Here is an 18,519-nt window from a genome sequence, read left to right as displayed (position 1 = left end):
AAAAAATGCCGCAAATAACAAAAAATAGCGCGCGGGCGGGAGACGGTCTTAGCCCGCAGCCAAGAAGGTAGGGACATATGGGGCTGTTTGGTTGCCACCCTGAGCCCAAATGCCTGACCCGAGCCTCTCCCTGTGACCTTCCGGAGCTGTGTTTGGTCGGTGTACTGAGAATCTAGCCTGAAAATCTTGCCTGTGAATGCTGCCTAACATAGGCCTAGAAAATTGCTGGCCTGAGCTACATGTAAATGCATCTTCTCCTACCTGAGTATAATCGGGGTGGCAACCAAACATGGTCTTCAATATGAGGTGTGCCTGAGCATGCAATTTCACCAACAAAATCAGGCTACTCTCAGGCATGCAAAATTTTCAGGCATGTTGCTCAGGGTGGCAACCAAACAGCCCCATGGTACGAGGTGGTGCGTGTTGCCGTACATCCCGTCGAGCGCAAAAATGAGTTGAAGAGGAGCTCGTCGACGACAAGGTTGAACGTGGCCAGGATTGCAGAGCCAAACCGGTAGTTGTTCACCGACCGATGTTGAAGTCCCCCACGTAATCCACGTGAGGTCGCAGCAGTCAGCTATCGAAAGCAACCCTGCGTCGAAGTCAGGCCGAAGAACACGGGAGCTTGGAGCATTGGCCATGGAGAAGGGGCCGGCCGCGGTGGCCGTGAGGAAGTAGAAGAAAGAAGGTTAACACCGAGTCTCACATGATCATGGTTCCATGCAGAGAGCACTACTGTAGTGTAAAAAAAATGCTCATAATTATATCATGAGACGGAGAGAGTACTTTACAACCACGCAATTGTTCATGGGTTTTCAGACCTGGTACTGCGAAAACATCCATCCGCTTGGCCTGAGCCTGATACTGAAGTTTTTGCCTGCGGGTGGTAACGATAGCTTCAGTTGCCGTTGCACAGGAATCTATAATACCTAAATAGTTGATCCCCACTATTCTAATTCTCTTGACATGCAGCCATCCCACCTCAGCACATGTGCCATGTCTGCAGCTCCCTCCAATCAGAGCTTTCGTTTAGACTGCCCACAGTGAAAGTAACATAGGTAGTAACATCACACATATCTAGATAAAGTAGATGATGTGGCAAGCAATAAATGAAGAAAGAGAAAAAAGTAGTAACATAGCTAGTTACTAGTAGTATGAGTAACATCACATATATCAAGGCAAGATGTGTCTATAGCCTAATAAATAAAATGTTGCATGTTATCACACATATGTTATTCCTCACTATATAGATAGTAACATAGACTAACATGGGCATGTTACTAGTCTATATTATTATCCATTGTGGCTAGTCTTACACACCAGATAGCCGATCAAAGCCCAGCCTCGCACCCTTTGGAAAAAGGTCAGCTTTTCTACAGCCATCGAAGGCCAGCAGCCCTCCTGTGTCGCTCCACCTCCAAAGAAACATTTAATTTTCTTGTGGTGGTCACCCCATTCCCATCTTTTAATTACTCCTTGCTCCCACGAATTGATTGACCTCACCGCTTTTATCTCCTCACAGGAACAAACATTTTCTCCGGTTGCCCCTTCATCTTCTTCTTCTTCTTCTTCTCTCTCTCTCTCTCTCTCTCTCTCTCTCTCTCTCTCTCTCTCCCCTAAATATTCACACAAAATTTTGAGAGAGATTCTGTTGCCTGATTGCTTTCAGTTTTTTGAGATCTCTAAGGAGGTTGAACAGATCCGTCGCTTGCTCTCTGTTTGAGGTTTATGAGGAGTAGGAGGAACAAATTCGTATTCGTGTCGTTCCTCCGAGGTTCATCATGCAACTATAAGGGTTTTCTCCATCAATTTTTGTTGTTCTATTCGATACAGTGCATTTGATCTAAAATCAGTTTTTTCACTGGTGCCGCGGCGCGGTGGGCGGCGGCGCAGATGCTGTGACAAGGTGGGCGACTTGCGTGGGCGCCGGCGGCGAGGTGGGCATTCCCTGCTGCTGCTTCTGTTGCTACTGCTGGCCGTTTTGTGCTGCTGTTGGTCCGTGCACATGCACGTGGCCGTGGCTTGCCGTGGTGACCGTGCGCTGATGCTGCCGGCCATGCTCTGCTGCTGCTGCTGGCCGTGGCGCCGTGCCCTGCTGACGTCCACCGCATGTGCGGGGCCTGCTGCGCTAGTGTTACACCAGACTCTGAGTCCGCATGTTTGTTCAGTTTTTGCATCGTAATTTCTTTTTTCGTTGTGTTGTGTCACTGTTTCGAGTGCCGATTTTTCATGCCTGATAAGATGGAATGTCAAAGAGGAAAATGCATCCCCATAGATATTATGTAAGCTTTAAAACAACCTTTGTTTTTCATTCTTTATTCAAGGTTATAAGTGAAGATGGGAGTTCTCATGCTCCACACCAATTGGAGATATTCAGTTAACTGAAGCCAAGGTTATAAGTGTTACTCTGGTATGGAATCTTCACCCCTAGCTAATTTTTTTATCACGTTGTGCAACAAAGCATCACCATTGTTGGAGAGATCAACATTTTAAATGAGAGAAATTATTATCGTGGCAGTGTTGCACTAGAATTTCACGTGAGAACTGAGATGCCTGGGATTTTTTTCAAAGATCATCTTTTATTATATCTTGTAAGTTTTATTTCCAGTGTCCAATAATATCCAATGATGTTTCACTTAGCAATTAAGTTTCTTTCCGGTCTCTTTTAGATTGAAACTTACTTGTGATATGGAGGATTACCTAAGTTACAATATCAGGTATTCACTCCTTGGATCATTCAATTATCATTGTTTCGCATATCAGGTATTCACTCCTTGCATCATTCAATCATCATTGTTTCACAGAAAATTACTTATCTGTTGTAGACAATAAAGTTAAAAGGTATACAATGTGCAATTCTACATACAAAATGCAACTGTTGTGTTATCTTTAGGTAAGTCAAATGATCCTTGAGTAGTTTGTCTGGAGGTATGAGTTAGACCAACAACCTAATTAGTGTTTCTTTCCCGGCCATTTGTTGGATATTATAGTTTGCACATGAAAACAAATTCACGTATGAGATTTGATACATATGTTGTTTGAGTTCTTATGTCTCCAATGCTTCCTTTACTAATATAGGAGCATGTTGGCTATTTTACTGCAATCACAGCCCAATGTTGACTTTGGGGCAAACTGACAATGTCCCGCAACAACGTGCGGGGTTTCATCTAGTTCTCTATAATTATTAGAACCGTTTCCCGGAATTCCCAGCTATCTATCAATCAACCAATGTAGCATCCATATACATACCAATATCAAACACTCAATCAAGTATATAATGAACCGAAGCTGTTGAAGAAGGTGCTCTTGAAAATCAGAGATCTGAACCAGCCATTTCCAGGCATTTACAGCCCGCTTAGTTCAGTTGGTTGCTTAAGCATAAACAACCTTGCCTTTTCCAAATACAGCAGCATATAAGATTCAAATAAATAGCTCAAATGATCCAGATGCAGGCAAGAGAAACTTGCACAAGGGAAACAATGACAAGTCTGAGAACGGAACAAGAAAGTAGATAATGGGTTCGACGCGCATTAGGAAAACCCACTGTCTGCACTCGTACTCAATACAGACCATGGGACGAAAAACCTGATGCACCAGACTACCCTGTTACAAACACACAATGTAACAAAAGGTTCTTGCTACAACACATGGCAATACATAAATACGGTGGCTAATCACAGACATGGACGAACAAAAGTGTAGCTCACATCACTGGGTCTTCTCGCTGCTGCGGAATTAGTAAGAAGAGTAGCAGATCAGTAAATCACAGGATGCAGTGCAAAGGAATGAAGTAACCAGCGGGCCAAGATGTATACCTCTTATAATTCCTCCTTCTTTGGCATCTCCTCGTTACTATTATTGAACTCTTCAAATAATCTACTGAGATGGAACTGAAGATTGTGACGGTTGGGATGCAAAGAGATTGATTTTTCAACCAAACCTTCCACAGTCTCCACCTCATCCAAAGTTGCATTATGACAAAGAATTTCGACCTGGACGTCAGTAAGGCTTGAAAGATGCTCAAAGCCCATGTCAGCATCTTCACTATCCCTGAACGGAACAAGACTGGCTCTCCAGCAAAGATGGAGCCATCGCAGTGCTGGCATAGCACCTGCTGCAAAGTTTATACCCCTTGTTCTGGATATCTGAAGTGTGTAGTTGAACACCGCCAGCAGCTTGAATCCGTTACTACTTACAGTCAGGACGCCAGCCTAGTGACATACATCTAGCTTGAGATTGGCGAGAGAAGGCATACACATAAGAATATGGAGACCTTCATCATCAAATAGTTTGACTTCTATGTCTAATTTGAGGATGTTGGTTAGGAAGGTCATTCCATTGGGAACCCTCGTCATGGGCAGCATTAGTTCAAGATTTTGGAGGTGAGGAAAGGTGCAGCAGGGATCCCTAAACAGATATTCTCCTATTTCTCCAAGAGGACAAAGATATTGAAGGCTGTCATGGCCCAACCCTCCAGAGATGATGTCAGTCTTTCTCCATAGCCTTCAGTCCATGATCCAGTCATCGTAATCTTTCTCAATTTTGTTAGATGTCCAAGCTCTTCCAAAAATTTCTCAGGGTTGTCAATTTTATAGATATCTGCCACTTCCTCCAGGGCTCGCATGCTCACAAACATATCTGCAGCAAGCACACAGTCAGGCCAAACAAATAGGCGGACCAAATTCTGTAGTCGGGCTGGAGTCGATGGCAGTTCTTTAATCGGGGTGGCCAGCAAATCAAGAGTCTCTAAGTTCTGTAGCTTTCTGATATCTTCAGGAAACTTTGTGATTCCTGCAGACTTAATTCTCAAATACCCTCAGTTGATAGAAACTTCCTATATTTCTTATATGCTTGTTTTCCAATGACCAATAGTCTCCACTTATATCAAACACACGCAAAGATTGAAAGTCCACAAGTGGGGGTATCTGCTCTCTGTCTCCGAACACATTTAGTGAGCGAGCATGTAACTTTCTTCTTGTGATGACTTGGATTGCCCCTTTTTGTTCATGCCCATTTAAACCACTCTAGAGGTCCCCAACATTATTTGTACATACCCCCCTTCCAATTAGGCTTCTCTAACCCTAGTTGTCATCCACACCAAGCTCTCTCTCTCTCTCTCTCTCTCTCTCTCTCTCTCTCTCTCTCTCTCTCTCTCTCTCTCTCTCCAATCTTAATCACATGACTTTAAGCACCAAATGTTTCCCCCATCCATTCTTTGTAGGCATGGTCCAGGACATCGAATTGTGGCACAACTCTCGAGTCCTTAACACAGCTTATGGCCTAGTGCTACCTTGAAGCGATCTTTGTGATGCGTCGTCCATATGTGTCGCAAGAATATTTGTGTGTCCTGCCAAAAACTCATTTTTTTCAAGTTGCTGGTGCAAAACACGATGGCGGTGGTTGTGCCGGACAAGTCCTTTGAAGAGTTCCACGTCAAGCCATGCGTCCTCGATGTCTCGATCAATGTGGCTTTCGATCCTTGCAACACTTTGTCGGGGATAGGTAAAAAATGTGGTAAGTACAATTTCTTAATAAAAGGGTAGGTACAAAAATTTAACATGGTAAAAAATGGTATGTATGGTATGTACACATAATTAACTCGTTAAAGCCTAAAATGATATGAGGAAAAATAATAATACCTATAGCGTAAAATGTTATGAGAAAAAATAATAATAGCCATCTCAGTCCTCGACATCCTTCTCACGAGGAGGGTGCCGCCGGATGAGGCAAAGTGTGACGACATCAACGCCAAGAAGTTCCTGCTCTACTCCACGCAGCTCTCGCGGGAGGAGCTCGTCTTCATCCTCCCGCGATCTTCTATAAGCAAGCTAGGCCGTCGCATGGGACTCACCATGCCTTCCTTCTGCCGTGTCACCTCCATCAAGATGGACACGTATTTCCTCTGCATCCATCCATCGATCAACCAGCTCCTCCCTGCACTCGAGAGGTTGTCTCTCTCTGGAAACATTGTCGACATCAGTGCCTTTCTCAACCACTTCCCCCACCCGCGTTTGCTCAGGGTCACCTTCCGTGGGGTCAGGTCTGGCTTGCTCGAAGAGGTTCTCACCACACTAGAAGCGGCTCTGGTGCTCGTACTTACAGTGTCCCTCCTAGGCATCGAACTCAACATTCATAATTGGGGCCAAACTACGGACGGAGGTCAATTTTTCTCCCTTAGTGTTGCGGCACGGTCTTTCCACATGTGCTCGTTCTTATTAACTCCTTCAATAAACAGTTTACTATTGAGCTTCCATGCTTTCCTCGCACCTCGTCAACCGAGATGTGATTGTGCTCTGTCTACTTCACACATGTGTCGGAAGATGAGTTCTTGGCCCTTGAGAGGTTGTCTCTCCAACGCTTCCACTGCACCATCCTCGATCTTGCCACCATGGTCGACTGCTGCCCATGCCTACGTTTGCTCAAGGTGAACGCGGATAGCTCTGCATAAGATGATTTAGTTCGCTCAACGTCGTTGTAGGAGTTTGAGTGTGGTATCTATGAAGGCAATGTGTGGGCATCGACATCAATACTCCACTGCTTACGCAACAGAAGCTCGGTGTTGATGTCGACTCGAACCTTAGTGTGTCCATCCGGGTGCCAATTGTGGAGAAGGTATCGTATTCGTTTTCATATAAAAAGTTGGCTCTTATGTTTGGCTTCTGGTCACTTCAGACCCTGATGGTAGAGATGATAGAGAACATATATAGAAAGATGAGGGGCTCAAAAAGGAAGGGAAAGATGCATGTTCGCAGCACCCTCATGTTCATGTCCTATGTTTGCGAATATCTGCTCAGGTATATCTCTTGTTCAACCTACATTTTCATGTCTTTTCCCATTTTTCAGTTACTGGATTTTTAATTTGTCAAATAATTTTTTATCAGTTGGATGCTATTTAGGATATGTACTTTTGGTGGCTAGATTGTTCTATCGTTTGTCCTTGACTTTTGACTAGAAAAGAGATGTGGAGTGAGGGATAGAGCATGACTCTTTTCATGTGAAGCACGCGAAGGAGTGCAATTGTGCATGTGTGTAGTATGTGGGTGGATCAGTGGAGTGTGTGTATTGTGTTGGGTAACTCGTGGTTTGCGAGTGAGACGACGGGGTGACATAGATAGAAAAAAGGGATAAGTGAGCACGCATAATGTGTGTTAATATGCCTGTGTGTGTAAGACAGAATAAGAGGATCTCCAATCGGTGCCCTCTTTATGGGCAACAAAATGCGCTTGGATCAAAATTTGGGACACTTATATGCTTTTTGGGGCATAAAAAACATCCAACTCCAATAGGTGCCCTAAAGTAGGGAACATACGAACATGCAAACAATGTTTTATAAAGCACATTACATAGATAATTTTAATCATTTAAACACCAAAACATTGCAAAAATTTCAACCCTAAACATAAATTCCATCCTACTACTTGATCACCCAAAATAAAAAAAGATCGCATACTTCACACAGTCTTCCTCACAAGTAACCACCACATATACTTCATTCATCGTGTCTCTATTTTTCTCTGATGCAAATGCGATATACATGTGATTCGCAAAAAAGACAGAACATCATAGACATGGTCCAGGACATCGAATTGTGGCACAACTCTCGAATGCTTAACGCAGCTTATGGCCCATTGCTACCTTGAAGCCATCTTTGTGAAGCGTCCTCTGTATGTGTCGCACAAATATTTGTGTGTATTACCAAAAATCATTTTTTCAGGTTTCTGGTGCAAACCTCGATGGTGGTGGTTGTGCCGGACAAATCCTTTGAAGAGTTCCTCATCAAGCTATGCGTGCTCGATGTCTTGATCAATGTGGCTTTCGATCCTCTAAACACTTTGCAGGCTATTGGTAAAAATGTGTTAAGTACATTTTGTTAATAAAAGGGTAGGTACAAAAATTTCACATGGTAAAAAAATGGTATGTATTGTATATACACATATTTAACTCGGTAAAGACTAAAATGATATGAGCAAGCATAATAATAGCTATAGCCTAAAATGTTATGTGGAAAAATAATAATAGCCATCTCAGTCCTCGACATCCTTCTTGAGAGGAGTGTGCCACTAGAGGCGGCAAAGTGTGACGACGTCAATTCCAAGAAGTTCCTGCTGCATTCCATGCAGCTCTCGTGAGTGGGTGCACCATCCTCGATCTTACCACCATGGTCTAGCGCTGTCCCTGCCTACATGTGCTCAAGGTGAATGCAGATAGTTCTGATGTTGTAGGAGCTTCAGGTTGGTCTCTATGAAGGCAATGTGAGGGTATCGACATCGAGACTCCACTACTTACGCAAGAGAAGCTCGGTGTTGATGCCGACTCAGACCTCAGTGTGTCCATCTGGGCGCCAATGGTAGAGATGCTCTTGTATTTATTTTCATATAAAAAGTTGGCTCTTATGTTGGCTTTTGGTCATGCTTCAGACCTACGATATACAACTATACAAATAGAAAGATGAGAGGCTAAAAAGGAAGGGAAAGATGCATGTTCGCAGCACCCTCGTGTTCATGTCCTATGTTTGCGAATATCTGCTCAGGTATGTCTCTTGTTCAACATATATTTTCACGTGTTTTCCTATTTTTCAGTTACTGGATCTTTTTTATTTGTAAAATAATTTTTTATCAGCTGGATGCTTTTTGGGATATGTTCTTTTGGTGGCTAGATTGTTCTATCTTTGTGCTTGAGTTTTGACTAAAACAGAGTTGTGGAGCGAGGGATAGAGCATGACACTTTGCATGTGAAGCACTTGAAGGAGTGCATTTGTGCATGTGTGTGTGAGAGAGTATGTGGGTGGATCAGTGGAGTGTGTGTGTGTGTTGTGTTGTGTAACTGGTGTTTTAAGAGTGAGAGAGTGGGGGTGTCAGCACGCATAATGCATGTTAATATGCCTGTGCGTGCAAGAGAGAGTATGAGCATCTCCAATAGGTGCCCTCTTTTTGGGCACCAAAATGTGCTTGGATCAAATTTTCGACACTTCAAAGTTCTATTTGGGGCATAAAAACATCCAACTCCAATAGGTTCCCTAAAATAGGGCACATTCGAACATGCAAACAATGTTTTGTAAAGAACATTACATAGACCATTTTAAACATTTAAACATCAAAACACCGCAACAATTTAAACCCTAAACCTAAAGTTCATCCTACTACTTGACCACCCTAAATAAAAAAGAACACATACTACACGTAGTCTTCCTCGCAAGTAACCTCTGCATATACTTCATTCATCATGTCTTTCTTTTGCTCAGATGCAAGTGCGATATACATGCGATTTAGAAAAAAGTTAGAACATCTTATAAACCATACATATAGTGTAAAATCCCTGGCTACTTTGAATTGTTTGTGTCCTGTCACACACGATGAATCCCCTAATTATCCAACTTAAAATGTCAGAAAATGGGGCTTCCACGATTCTTACCTCGGCACAGGTAATGCCTAGCAGCACGAGCTTGATTTGATGCTAGAGACGACGCTTATGGCATGCCATCTAAGCGAATTTGACGTGTTTCTTGCATACTATGTGTCAAAGTTACACTATAGCCATTTAGAGAAAATATATTATAATGATATTTATCAAGTAAGTGACAAACCGCGGATAAGAAACGTTTCCGGATGTGGTAAGTACATTTTCAGGCTAACAGTTTACGTGTTTTTGTGCCAACACCTGCAGGCTGCTGGTCCAGCCATATGGATCATAGACGCAATCCTCATCCGCCTCCCGCCTGATGAGCCTGAGAATTTCGTCCATGCATCCCTCGTCCGCAAACTGTGGCATCGTCTCCTCTCCGATAATGGCTTCCTCAACCGCTATCGAGCCTTTCATAATACGCCACCTATGCTCGGCCTTCTCCACAGTTGGTCCTGCAATCACCCCTTCATCCCCATCACAAAACTTATCCCCCGTGGTCACTATAAACACAATAATATGGCTGACTACCGCCACGGCCGTGTCCTATTTTCAGATTGGCTCATCTGGTTCCCCATGCCGGGCAACACCAGGGAGCTACCGGCACCACAGAGAGGCGATAGTTGGAATACTTATGAATGTGCAGCTGTGCTTTGTGCTGTTGATTGTTGCGACCATGGGGCTTACCAATCGGGGCCATTTTTTGTGGTCTCCATCATCTTTAACGAGGAGAAGGTGGCCACGATGATCTTGTATTCGTGGGCCTCCCTTGACCTAGCTTTATTGAGAGTGATATTAGTATCTCTTGGATGCCTGTTGTGCTCTTTGGAGCTAAATTTTATCTTTATGCACGATGCTCGTCTTGGTGTACTTAAGTATGACTTGGGAACGTCTTGCCTATCAGAGATTGAATCGCTGTTTGTGATCTAGATTGCACGTTTGACTCTCATGCCCTGATTGCGCCAGAGGATGGCCAGCTGGGGATTGCGACGCTCAATGGATTCAATCTCTCCTTGTACTGGAGGGCGGTTTGTAACGACCAGGTTGCAACGTGGACAGAATCTGAAGTCGTTGAACTAAAGAAGCAACTCCTTGTAGGCGATCCCATGATCCTACATACTGAGTTGGTTGGCTCTGTTGAAATAACGACTATCATCTTTGCAACCAAAAATCTTGGAACAGACATGATTGGTCTCAAGTCACTAAGGTCGAAGAAGCTCACGAGCGAGCTTCGTCTTTTCAACCATCCATGGGCTATGTTCCCCTATTTTACCTTCTATAATCCACCAGGTAAGTAATTCGTTTACCTCTATGTTGTCTATTGTAGTACTACTAGCTATTATTTACAAGAGCGTGTTAATAGTTAGTAATGATATATTTTTTATCACTGGGACAATTTGAGAACGTGGTCGATTTAGGAGAAAGTTAATTGGGAAGCATTGATGAGGAATCGGGAGAGAGTGAATCTGGAAGCAGTTAATTGGGAAGCATTGATGAGGAATCGGGAGAGAGTGAATCTGGAAGCAGCGACAAGGAATAAGGAGAAAGTGATGCTGGAAGCAGTGACAAGGAATAAGGAGAAAGTGATGCTGGAAGTAGTGACGAGGAAATGAGAAAACTGATTCTGGAAGCACCGATGATGAAGCAGAAGAAGCCGAAGCTAGAAACATCAATGACGAAGCATAGTCCTTGAGCGAGGGCTTGAAGCAAGGTCATTCTGTCTACCATTTTGATATTGATTCTCATTCAAGGCCCTACCAGTCAGTAACTAAAGTGTACTTATAAACCTGGCAAGATAGTTCCGCACAAGATATTTTAGTCCGCTCAACTTCATTGTAGGAGCTTGAGATTGGTGTCTATGAATGCAATGTGAGGGCATCGACATCGATACTCCACTACTTACACAACATAAGCTCGGTGTTGATGCCGACTCAAACCTCAACATGTCCATCTGGGAGCCAATGGTAGAGATGTTCTTGTATTGGTTTTCATATAAATAGTTGGCTCTTATGTTTGGCATGTGGTCACACTTCAGACCCTGATGGTAGAGACGATGTACAACTACAAATAGAAAGATGAGGGGCTGAAAAAGGAAGGGAAAGTTGCATGTCTGCAGCACCCTAATGTTCATGTCCTATGTTTGTGAATATTTGCTCATGTATGTCTCTTGTTCAACCAGTATTTTCACGTGTTTTCCTATGTTTCATTTACTCGATCTTTTTATTTCTCAAATAATTTTTTATCAGTTGGATGCTATTCGGGATATGTTCTTTTGGTGGCTAGATTGTTCTATCTTTTGTGCTTGACTTTGACTAAAAAAGTGATCTGGAGCGAGGGATAGAGCATGATACTTTGCATGTGAAGCACGTGAAGGAGTGCATTTGTGCATGTGTGTGAGAGAGAGTATGTGGGTGGATCAGTGGAGTGCGTCTGTTGTGTAATTGGTGCTTTAAGATTGAGAGAGTGGGGTTTGATATATATAAAAAAGAGATAAGTGAGCACGCATAATGGGTGTTAATATGCCTGTCAGTGCAAGAGAGAGTAAGAGCATCTCCAATAGGTTCCCTCTTTTTGGGCACCAAAATGTGCTTGGATCAAAATTTGCGACACTTCAAAGTTCTTTTTGGGGCATAAAAACATCCAACTCCAATAGGTGCCCTAAAATAGGGCACATTCGAACATGCAAACAATATTTTGTAAAGCACATTACACATAGACCATTTTAAACATTTAAGCATCAAAATATCACAACAATTTAAACCCTAAACATAAAGTTCATCCTACTACTTGACCAACGTAAATAAAAGTTAACACATACTACACGTAGTCTTCCTCGCAAGCAACCACCACATATACTTCATTCATCATGTCTTTCTTTTGCTCACATGCAGGTGTGATATACAGGAGATTCAGAAAAACTTAGAACATCTTATAAACTGTACATATAGTGACAGATCCCTGGCTACTTCGAATTGTTTGTGTCCAGTCACACCCAATGAATCCCCTAATTAGCCAACTTAAAATGTCAGAAAATGGGGCTTCCACGATTCTTACGTCAGCACCATTAACGCATAGCTGCACGAGCTTGATTTGATACGAGAGATGATGCTTATGCCATGCCATCTAAGCGAATTTGACCTGTTTCTTGCATACTACGTGTCAAAGTTACACTATAGCCATTTAGAAAAAAGATATTATAATGATATTTATCAAGTAAGTGACAAACCGCGGATAAGAAACATTTCCAGATGTGGTAAGTACATTTTCTTGCGAATGCAGGATAATTCTCATGAATGGAAGCCGGAGAAGATCGTACAACTACCTGGGCAGTATCTTCCATATCCATAGTGGGTGCAGCTGAAGGATCGTTGTTCTTCCAAGGCACTCCACTTGGCATTGAGTTTGAGAATGTTGATTGTTACCTAATGGATGAAAAAACTTATGAAATTTCCAAGGTCTATACAAAGATGGTAAATTTCTTTGATCATAGATGCACCATCCCATACTTTAGCTTCCCACACATGTTATCAGAACAAACTATTTGATCAATTGGTAAGCGTAATCATATTATTTTTTGTTGTCATTGCTTGCAATTTGCTTGTTCTACTCACATGGTTATATATAGACATGGATTTTGTGCTATTGGGCTTGATTGCCTTGTCAAACTAGCTAGGTGAGGTAGCCAATTCATGGTTTAGTTTTCCTCGTATGTTTAACAATTATATCTTAGAAGGGCCTCCATCTATGAAAATAAAAATATTACATACTACTTTGGAAACATAATATTTCTTGTTCCATATCTTAGGAGAGAAAATGGCTTTCTTGCTTGCATTTTCATATGGTACATCTTTAGTCATACTTTGCACTTATACAAGAATGTTGCATAACCTGCTCTTTATGAGCTTTCCTTATTTACCATGTCCCATTTCCACAAAAAGATAGGGTCACTTGTTATGGTGTGCTAATTTTTATGTATACTGCTTCCAAACTGCAATAAGATGGCTCTTGGAATCTTGCCGGGTGGGGGGGGGGGGCAAACAAGCAGCTTCTCTTCCGTTATTCTTAAGCTATATTGTAGTAACAAAATTTAGTGTTGGTATCAAACAAGAAAGAAAATATTTCTTTCAACCAGATTGGGAAGTTGATTTTAAGAAAGGGTCAACTAAATAATTTTCTCAAAAGGAAATGGTTTCATAGAGCCCCTCTTCTAATCACTAGTTGCTCCCAAAGATTTGTCCCAACTGTAACCCTAGATCCCCTTCCTCCACCTCGGTCACGATGGCGTTGCCGCAACCGGCCTCTGTACCCATCCTCGATGAGCTCATGGAGGAGATCTTCCTCCGCCTTCCTACCCTAAACATACTCACCCATGCCTCCTCCATGTGCGCCACATTCTACCGCATCATCAAAGGCCGCACCTTCCGCCACCGCTTTCGTGCACTCCAATGGCCTACCATCCTCAGCTTCATGCATGCAACCGGACTCCACCCCACTCAGGCTCCGCATGCCTCCGCCCCCGCTTGACGATGCCATCACCCCGCGTGCCGGGGATTTCTCCTTTGTCCCGACCATTGTTTGTACCTCCTTCTAAGTCCCGCCCGATGAGGAACTCCCCCGCTAGCGCCCTTGCATCTTCCGTAATGGTTGGGTCCTCCTCGATTGGACCTCCCTCCAACCCCGTGCGTCAATAACTAGAGCTACTCCGAAGAAGTCTCTGAGGTAAGCATCCTCATGGAGAGTAGGGACCTCATTGACTCCTTTGACGAAGGTCGCCGCCTCGCGTGGCCGAAACGGGAGCGATGCAACGCCGCTAACTTTCACCTTGCCTTCTATGACCCCCTATCCAACATATATGTGGTGGTTCCAACCATACCCGAGGACCTAACTTCCAGCCGCTAGATTACATTTGGGAATTCGAGCCCGTGCTTGCTCCCAACACCAGCAATGATAGCGAGGAGGAGCCCTTCAAGGTGATATGCATAGCAAGATAACAGACAAATCTTTTCCTCTTTGTCTTCTCGTCTAGAACTATGCAATGGTGTATGGTCGAGTCCCCTGTCCTCCCTTATTTAGACGACATGGTCTGTTATGACTCTGTACACGACTGCTTCTACTGGACACATTTTTGGTTTTGGAGTGACCATTTGATGGTTCTGGACACACACACTTTGAATTTTTCAACGGTCAATTTTCTCACCGGCTACCATCTGCACCTCAGAGACACTGACCCAAGCTTTGATCATCGGTGTCCAAATGTAGTTGTGGTGGGTAGGAAGGAGCCATTGAGATGTTTTCTCTTGTTTATCAACTCGGGTCCTATGCTCTCCACCATACCACCTTACAGGATAATTCTCATGAATGGAAGTTAGAGAAGATCGTACAACTAGCTGGGAGTATCATGACTATTCCATGTCCATTGTGGGTGCAGCTGAGGGATTCTTGTTCTTCCAAGGCACTCCGCTTGGCATTGAGTTTGAGAATGTTGATTGTTACCAATGTTGGGGATATCGCTTATCGGGAATTTATCGGTCGACCCATGATAATGGGTAAATCGGCCAGTTTATCGGCATATCGGCCGATTTATCGCCATATCGGATGATTTATTGGCCGATTTATCTTATCGGCCAGACAACGGTAAGCGATAAATCGGCCGATTTATCGGAATATCGGAAGATATCTTGAACAGTGATTGTTACTAAATGGATGAAAAATCTTATGGAATTGCCAAGGTCTGTACGAAGATGGTAAATTTCTTTGATCGCAGACACGCCACCCCTACTTTAGCTTCCCACGCATGTTATCAGAACCAACTATTTGATCAATTGGTAATCGTAATCATATTATTTTGTTGTTGTCATTGGTTGCATTTTGCTTGTTCTACTCACATGGTTATATATAGACTTGGGTTTTGTGCTGTAGGTCTTGATTGCCTTGTAAAACTAGCTAGGTGAGGCAACCAATTCATGGTTTAGTTTTCTATATATGTTTAACAATTATATCTTATGAGGGCATCCATTTATGAATAAAAGAATACATACTACTTTGGAAAGATAATCTTTGTTGTTCCATATCTTAGGAGATAAAATGGCTTTCACACTTGCATCTTCATATGGTACAACTTTAGTCATACTTTGCACTTATACAAGAATGTTCAAACCAAGAATGTTGCATAAACTGCAAGTTGATGTTTGAAGGCTCTTTATGAGCTTTCCTTATTTATAATGTCTTGTTTCCAAGAAAAGATATAGTCATTTGCTATGATCTGCTAATATTTCTGTATATTGCTTCCAAACTACAACAAGATGGCTCTCGGATTCTTGCAGGGGGCACAAAGAAGCAGCTTCTCTTCTGTTATTCTAAAGCTGTATTGTACTCTGCAATTTAGCGCATGCCTCGTTCCTAAGAAATTGGGATAGGCAAGATTACCTCCTCCTTCCTAAGAAATTGGGATAGGAAAGATTCCCATTGCATCAACTGTGGTAGCTTCAAATTTCTATCTAACTACATGTTTGCAGATTTAAGCTTGCTCTCTAGTTGCTCTGATCTTTCTTGGGTCATACACCTGGAGTTGGATGGCAAATTTTCAAGATGGTGCTGATTTAGTTTGATATGTCTGTATTGTGCATCATATGTACCTATTGTGCTGGCTACAAGACTCGAACTTATGTTTGAGATTGGCGGTCAGGTTATGTTAGCCATATGGTCTATCAGCAGCTGAGAGAGCTAGCTTTTCTCCGTATGAGTGGATGAGTTAGTTAATATGTTCTATTACGATTTTTTTATGAGTTCATCTATAATGCATGCCAAATTGTGGATGAGCTGCTATGGTTTAGTTTCTTCAGCATTGCAAACATAGAGCTCGCGAGCAGACTCTATAGCCTCCATTCTCCACGGGGCATGTCTGAATGGTTGTAACTTCTGTTTTGCTTTTCCCTTGATATGCCTTTTGCTCATAGCTCTTTTAAGTGTAACGTACATTGTTTTTGAAGTGCAAGAAACATTATTATTTTTTAATCATACAAACATTTTTTACATTGTATAACATTTTTTAAAATGCCTCGTACATTTTCTTGAAAAGTGTGAATAGCTTGGAAATGTCAAATAATTCTTTTTGTATGGTTCAAACATTTTCTAAAACTTGAGAATTTTTTTAAACAACATTGACACTTTCTAAATGTGGGATGAACACTTTTACAAAATTTAGATAAATGATTTTTTTCACAATAATGTTCTCTGGTCCCAGTTTAGCCATCACACCGTCTTCACTAGTGTATTTTGCTTCAGTTTAGTGTATAATTTGGCTTAGCCATCATTGTGTTTTCAGTAGCAAACACCAAGTCTTGAGTTAGTGCATCCACTCTGTCCACGTCCTATACACGTTCATCACTTGCACTTGTCAATGTATAAATCTGTTTTTTTGGGTTCTTCGGGTACCCCAAGTACAAACCCGAATTTCGGATTTTTAGATTTGCTACCCCATTATGGTGTTCCGGTTCGGGTTATATAGGTACAAGTTTCTGCTTCGCGTATCGGGCCACCATGAGATGCGACCGGTACACTTGCTCGGCTTGTTGCGCAAGTAAATGCCTCAAGCCAAGCGTGACTAAGGAGGCACATATCTGCAATGACCTAGCGTACGCGCTTATGTTTTTTTTTTACTTTTTTTCACTTTGATAAGTATTAGTGTATTTGGGTAAAACATACGATAATATTTTTTCATGTCATTTTATAATATGGTTCACACAGTTTTCTAGAAAAGTGTTCACATATTAAGCTCTATGCATCTAGAAGAACATTGATAAAACTTAAATATTATTCATGCATTTTAAATAAATGTTCATGGCATTTCATACTTTTACAAAAATGTTCATATATTTTTAGAATTAAATTGTATATTAACAATATGCTCGTGGAATTTAATAAATACTCACACATTAAAAACAATATTCATGACATTTTAAGTTTCTTTGTGCAATTTTAGAAAATGTTCACCCAATATTTTTAAAATTAAAGATATAACATTTACTTACTAATGTTTTAAACTTGTTCAAGACACAAATTTACTACATTAAAAAAATGTACAGACATTGTTGAAAGAAAATATTCATATATTTATAAGCGAATAAATTATTAAGACAACAAATTTAAAATGGCAATATTTTAAAAGAATTCAGAAAACAAACAAAAGAGACGATAAAGGATTGAAAACCTGAAAAAGAGTAAAAGAAAGAGGAGCGAAAAAAACTCACATACACAAAAGATTTTCGAAAACTCATTTCCGACATTAAACCATGGATAACCAAAGAGAACGCCGAGACAGAGAAAAAACAGAAGGATAATCACCGCCACACTTGCTAATTGGCCACGGCCCGCTTTACGGGGCGCCACAGGCGACCGTGCCTTATATCACACAATAGTCGAGCAAAAATCTTATTTGCCGCTCTCTGTGGCAAATTGTCAACCAGCCCATAGCGCTAGTGGCTTGGGCTGACCCAATTAGCGTACATTGATTTCCTATTTTAGGTCTACCTTTTTCTGGTTTTGGGAAGCTTTTGCTATGTTCTTGTTCGGTTTTCGTTTCCCTCAATTTTCTATTGGTTTTTACCCGTTTTCCTTTTTAGGTTTTTTCTTTAATTCTTTCTTCTATCCCTTTTTTTATTTTGACTTTTATCATTTTCATCTGCCATTTATCTTTCTTAGTTTTTATTTTTTTAAGAGTGTTCCGCAAATTTAAAAGATGTTTTGGTTGTTTGAGAATGTAAAAATAATATTCACTAATTTTAAATATATTCACACTATTGATAAAACTTTCACAAAACAAAAAAAGTTCGGAATATTGAAAAATTCATTCTTTTTTTAAAGTGGTTATTATTTTGATGTTAGTAATTACAAACCGACTAAAAACTAGAGTAAACCAAAAAACCATTAGAAAAGAAACAAATCGTAAAACAACACAATTCTTTGATCGGCACAAGTAACACTGGAATATCTAAGTGAGGTGAGACCTATAATAGTCGAGATAAGCTTCGCGCCTCCGGAGCGCATGTATCTAAAGAAAGGGGCTAGGGGCGCACCTCAAATTTTAGTGATAACTTGTCAGTTAACGCGAACAATAGGAGG

Source organism: Triticum aestivum, chromosome 7D (genome assembly GCF_018294505.1).
Source record: "Triticum aestivum cultivar Chinese Spring chromosome 7D, IWGSC CS RefSeq v2.1, whole genome shotgun sequence".
Lineage (NCBI taxonomy): Eukaryota > Viridiplantae > Streptophyta > Magnoliopsida > Poales > Poaceae > Triticum > Triticum aestivum.
This window is presented reverse-complemented; position numbering follows the sequence as displayed.